The sequence below is a fragment of the Triticum dicoccoides genome, chromosome 2A (assembly GCF_002162155.2).
Source record: "Triticum dicoccoides isolate Atlit2015 ecotype Zavitan chromosome 2A, WEW_v2.0, whole genome shotgun sequence".
In the NCBI taxonomy this organism is placed as follows: domain Eukaryota; kingdom Viridiplantae; phylum Streptophyta; class Magnoliopsida; order Poales; family Poaceae; genus Triticum; species Triticum dicoccoides.
The window spans coordinates 438,972,694-438,978,896 of record NC_041382.1 but is presented as its reverse complement, the minus strand read 5'-3'; the positions used below and the strand labels follow the sequence as shown (position 1 = coordinate 438,978,896).

Here is a 6,203-nt window from a genome sequence, read left to right as displayed (position 1 = left end):
ACCCAAGATCGAGCCCATGCCCAAAGCCGCCCCCAAGATTCGCAGGCAACCCCACGCCAATCAGGACCTCGATCTGGATCGAGCAGGTGCTCTCCACCAACAGGGCTTGGGCAGGCGAGCCAATCGTAGCGGATTCGGCCCTCAGCTCGTCCGGTGGCCAGAAAGGCGTCGCGGAGGCTTGCGAAGCACGGGGATGTCGCTCGCCGCCCTCACCGCACCTCCATTCCCCTCCACCACCTTCCCTCCCTCCCTCTACACGGCCGTCTATATAAGGTACGCCTCCCTCTCCCCTCACCTCTCTCCCTGCACTTCCGGAAGTCGGGGTCTAGGGTTTGGTGCGCCGGTGTGCTGATGGATCTGGCGGGGTTGCTGGTGTGCTGCAGGAGGGCGGCCGGATGTCGGACGCGGCGGCAAGCCTGTCGGGCGGCGGCTTCGGCGGCGTCAGGGAGCAGGACAGGTTCCTGCCCATCGCCAACATCAGCAGCATCATGAAGAAGGCCATCCTGGCCAACGGCAAGATCGCCAAGGACGCCAAGGAGACCGTGCGGGAGTGCATCTCGGAGTTCATTGCTTCATCGCCAGCGAGTGAGTGCCTCTGTTGACTGCTGCCGCTCTGTTTTGCCTCCCCGAATCAAGTGCGGTCTGGTGCTGACCTGTCACTGTTTTGTCTTGTCTGTATTGTAGGGCGAGTGACAAGTGCTAGAGGGAGAAGTGCAAGACCATCAACATCGACGACCTGCTCTGGGCGATGGCCACGCTAGGTTTTCAGGAGTACATTGAGCCCCTCAAGGTTTATCTGTAGAATTACAGAGAGGTGCATGCCCATTTAGCCATGTGGGATTTTTTTATCTGAACTAATTGGGGATGGATTAGTGCTTTGAGAGTTAGGTAGGTCCATGATAGTTTAATATGTTGCTGTTGTATCCTGAAAAGCTTTGTTTGGCACTTTTGTTAGTCCTAGTTGGCAAATTTAAACACTCATGTTCAGCTTGGTGACTGATGAGACCCCACACTGCCTGGTGTTGATTTATCCCTCCAATTACTACTGTCATTGAGATCTTCAATTCATTTCTGTACTGTTAATTCAAATAACTGAATGATTTGAAGCACTAAGAATTGTCTCCGGAGTCCAACTATTAAACTGTTTAAGTAGCTACTGAATCTGCTTGCTTGGTTATGGCAAACATACATGTCTTACAAATTCGTTATTCTTGTTTGAAGCTAAGCTAGGCTACTGTAGTTCCAGCAAAAAACAAGGGAGCCGCTCTTTTTGTTCTTCACTAATAAATTCTTGTTTGAATGCATATCCTGGGGGTGGTGAAGCTGGGAGCTTTTCCTCCCCATAAAAATACTTTGCTCTTCATTATGAGCAATGCCCTTATATAATTAGCTATTAGGAGTGTTTATATACTTGATCACCACACCTCTACTATTCTGGTTACTTTTGCTTTCTTCTCTGTAGTTGTCCAGGGCATAACAGTTTTATGTGTGGCTTGTTATTTTGTTACCAGCCTACTTTCTTGTGCTCCTGGTCGAGTCTTGTGGACAAGCAGGGCGAATCGGGCATCATCTCACTTGTGCCTATGTGGTAAGAATAGAACACCACTCTCGCTTGATGTGCATGTATTAGTACAACAAAGCATTCTTACATGGTGATTGTTAGCGACACAACAATTATCTTGCAACATAGCTTGCCAAATTGCTTGCTTGCTTACTACATAACCTATACTGCTAAACATGTTATCCCACTCCATGATGTTGTATCATTTGCAAATACTCCTGGACATCGGCTCCCATTAGCTATAGTCTGTACCTCTAAAAGAGGAGTATAAATTGGACTAATCTGTACTCTATTATGCTTGAGACTTGATCCAAGCCGTATTAATTGTTGCTAGTGATGTTATTATCTACTCTAATGGCTGATGAATCTGTACCTGCCATACCATGTGGAATGACTAATGAATTTGTACCCGAATACCATGTGTAATGATTGTTATTTTTGCATCATTTAAACATTTTTTCTGCTATATAGTTTCTCACTCATGATTGATCTACTGCAGGTGAATGAGGTTTTCAAATGTTGGAAGGAGGAGGACAATAGGAACTTCTGTTATGTCTTAGCATCTAAATTTTTGTTTTAATTTTATTTGTTCTAGAATAGTTTTGTTTGGCAGTTACTGTTCCTGGGATGTAAAGATATCTTAGATATGTATTGCTGGAATGAATGGTTGTAATATAGTAACATTGCACGTTGCCCAAGATAGCTTGTGGTGTGATGTGTTGTAATGTCAATGGCATAATAACTTCTTTTGTATTGGATCAATTTTTTCGGAACTGGGCTAGGCCCAAGTTATATTGGACAATTATTTTTGAGGGAAAAACATGAGAGGCCCAGCAAAGAAATGGCCCAGAAAAATACATGATCAAAAAGAAAATATGCTGTTAAAAGGGCCACATAAAGAAATCAATAAGGCTGAATTGTTGGGCCAGACCCATGTAGCTAATAAAAGCACAGGAAAAAAATACATTAAAAAGGCCGAATTGTTGTGCTAGGCCCATGTAGAAAATCGAATTGGACCGGGATGAATCTTATGCCACGTCAGATTGCCACGCTGGATGCCTACGTGGCCTGGGGAGGTTGCTAGTGACCAAAACGCCACAGTAGACGTATTTTGGTCATAATCGTCTTCGACCATTCCAGAAGAAAGGTCGCTATAGTCAGTTTATGACGGCCAGCTTTTGACCTTATGTTTTTGGTCACAAAAAGGTCACAAATGAAAATTTGTGACCATTCAGTGACCAATAGTGGTGGTCACAAGTTGACATATTTCTTGTAGCGAATTCCCCGCCTGCCTAAGCATGCCAAACCTCGCCACCATCTTCGTCTTAGACCCATTAACTCTCCCCTGGCACTCGCCAACGCCGGAGCTCGCGGCAGCGAGCACGGGCACGGTTCGGCCAACGAAACAGTGCGGTGCATACTGTGCTCGTCGTCACCCCAGTACCCCTGTGCTCGTCCCCGTTCGCCCACACTCCCCGCGAGAGCTCCGTCTCCTTCTCCCTCTCTTAGTGACGCCGCTCGTCGACGGGCGCCGTGTCCAGGTGTCCACTGGTGGAGCCCGAACCCCCCTCGACGCTCGGCTATAAATAGAGAACTCCCCAGGCCTCCTCGAGCATCATCCACCACTCTCAAACACTCCACAACCTAGTAGAAGACTGTAGCATGGCCGGGCAGGCCGCGGGCCGCCGTCCCCGAGATAGAGCTCGTCGGCGATCCCCTCGGGTCGTTCCCGTAGCTCCGGCCCCTCCCAGGCCTGGGCAACCCTTCCAGGGCCTCTGCCACTCTGCGGTGGTGCCGTTCCGACCGGTTGGAACCCCTAGAGTCGCTTCCGCTTCCGCTCGCCCTCGTCTTCGTCTCCGGGGAGCTCTGCTTCCTCTCTCCGCTAGAGAGGAAGATTCCAATGCCGTCCGACCACCCCTAGCTACTCTACAGGTACGGGCAGGTGCGCCTTAGTCTCCTCTCTAGATCCCTTCCTCTCATTTTGGCCAGGGAGCCCTCATCACCGGCGTTTGCTCCGGCAAAGCCGCGCCACCCCCTTTCTCGTTTCCCCTCTCCCCCTCATCTGACTAGCGGGCCCCGCTAGTCAGCCACTCACTACGCGCGCGAAGCGGTATGAGTGGTGGCGCCCCGAGGCTTTACGCCTTCGACGTCACCTCCCCTCCAGTCTGTTTTATTTAAATTCAAATTTCATTTATATCCAGGGAGCTTCAAACAGCTATAACTTCTCAACCATAAGTCCAAATGAATTGATTCTTTTTTGCATTGTGTTCTTTGCAAAGAAATCTAGCAGCTCACCAAAAATGGGATTTTTCCCTGCTGCCTAGATTTTCTGGTGAATTTCAGAAGCTTGATGATTTTTTTGTGTGTTTGTAATTGTTTTCAGATCAGTGAGGCTTGTCTTGAGGATCACCACGAGGCTTGTGAACCTCATCTGCACTAAGGCAAGCCACATCAACATTTTCATGGTGCCATTGCAATATTTGTGATTTTCCTACTTGAATGAATGATTTAATCCATGCATATAGATCATTATTATGTTATTCATATTCTGTTAAGTGCTAGTCCAAGTTAATATGCTTGTGTTACAGAAAGTTTAAAGCCAACTAAGTTGATAAAGAGACTAGAACTTATTTTTTCTATGGTAGAAATAATATGGTTATGGATATAAGTAATTAATTGAAGTTATTTTCTTGGATGATAATAATGATAAAACTTGTTAGAAAAGATTTTGTTTAGTGTGAGGTTTAATCTTGACTAGAGGAGTGTCAAGAGTTGTTGTTGGTTATGCTTAGTGTGGATATAGTTGACTCAGTCTTTTCCGGTATTATGTGATGCATATGTTATTGTTGCACTTCATGGCATACTATGACACCGATTATTTTCAATTTAAGTTGAACCTGATAATAATACAACTCGAATATATCGTTGACCGGGTCATGGTGCCACTGAATCATGTTTTACCCAGTGCAACCGCATTTGCCTGTATTGGAAGGCCTTTATTCGGTCCGTTGTCATGCCTCTGCTCGGTGCCTCCAACAAGGGAAGGTTATGGGCATGCGGTACCCTGGCCCGTAAGCAGACATAACCTTGTGTGTCGTTGTTAACATTTTTGGTACCGGTCCCCATGAGGGACGTTTGGCCACGACGGTGGTCGTTGTGTCTTTGGTAGACACGGGGCCACCCAGGACTTGCCCAGTTGGGAGTGGGTCTGAGTTGCCAAGAGAGTGTCATGGCAATGGAGTGATTTCGTAGGAATGTCGTTGGTCCACCCGAATGGCAGTACGAGTCCATGGGTTTCGTGGTGTGGGTACAGTGTGCTACCTCTGCAGAGTGTATTAATCTATCGATAGCCGAGTCCACGGTTACGGGCACACTCGAAAGTAGGTGACACCACGGGTCAACATTTAATAAAATTTGCACACTAAGTTATGAACTCCGCACTATTGATGATGGCGGGAAGGCCATTGGGTTGGACAGGATCAAGTGTTGGTCGTGGTTGTGATCGCCGGAAGGATCATTATTTTAGACCTAGTATGGGTCGTGGTTGTGGTCGCCGAACAGATCATTGTTTTAGACCTAGTATGGGTCGTGGTTGTGATCGCCAGAAGGATCATTGTTTTAGGCCATGTATGGGTCGTGGTTTTGATCGCCGGAAGGATCATGAGATATTCTTCGTTAAGATGTTGAGGTTGGTATGGTGGTGATCCAAGAAGTGATCACCGTTGGTAAGAGGAATTTTTCCTCACAAGGATATGATCACAGCATGTTGGATATATTGTTGAATTATTAAGAATTGGTTAAATAACATGATATTGTTTGTCATTATGTTTATGTCTATTGTGAGCTTGCAAGTACATTCAATGTATTGACCTGACGTGTCATGCCAGATTTCAGGAAAAGCCTTGTTGGAGAGGAGTGCTGTCCAAGTCTAGATCGTGTCCACATCGGTGTCCCTGTGCTATGGACCTTCCGCTACGACGTTGTTCCGCTGCCGCGTAGTTGTTATGATCGAGGCCTTTATGTTCAGTAAATAATGTACATATTTTTCAGCCGCCCCGTGCGTGCCGCTTGGCCTCGCTACCTGTTGTAATGTAAACTTTGATCCGCTAGCATCAATAAAGTGGTTGTTTTCTATACCAAGATGTTTTGTGTTGCCAGAAGACATGGTCTCTGGGCTGGCAATGCATGGTAAACCGGTTGCTCTGAGCCGAGGTGCCACATTGGGGGACTAAAAATATCATCTTCATCAAATATAGCACCCCCAAGTTTATGGCTTTGCATACACTACTAGGGAAAACCTTATACATAGAATCTTAGCAGTAGCGCGGTTTAAAAACAAATGCTACTGCTAATTAGCAGTAGAGAGCTTGAGAAAACCGCGCTACTAATAACCCTATAGTAGTAGCGTGGGTTTTTACCCCTCGCTACTACTAAGTGATTTCCACTGTGCCTCCTGGGACCAGTAGTAATAGCGCGGGTTATAAACCCACACTACTACTAATTCGATAGTAGTAGCGCGGGTTATAAACTCCAGGCTACCACCTGCATCTGCTCCCACCCCACCAACCACTCCACCGTCCACCTGCCCACGTTTATCAATAAAAAAGTTCCACCCAAACCTCGATCCAAATCCCCTCCACCG

The 6,203-nt window shown here is 46.8% G+C and overlaps 1 pseudogene; it reads left to right on the top strand.

The window, feature by feature from the left end:
• Positions 1-395: 395 nt before the first annotated feature.
• LOC119357880 lies at positions 396-853 on the top strand (annotated as a pseudogene).
• The last annotated feature ends 5,350 nt before the right edge of the window (positions 854-6,203 follow it).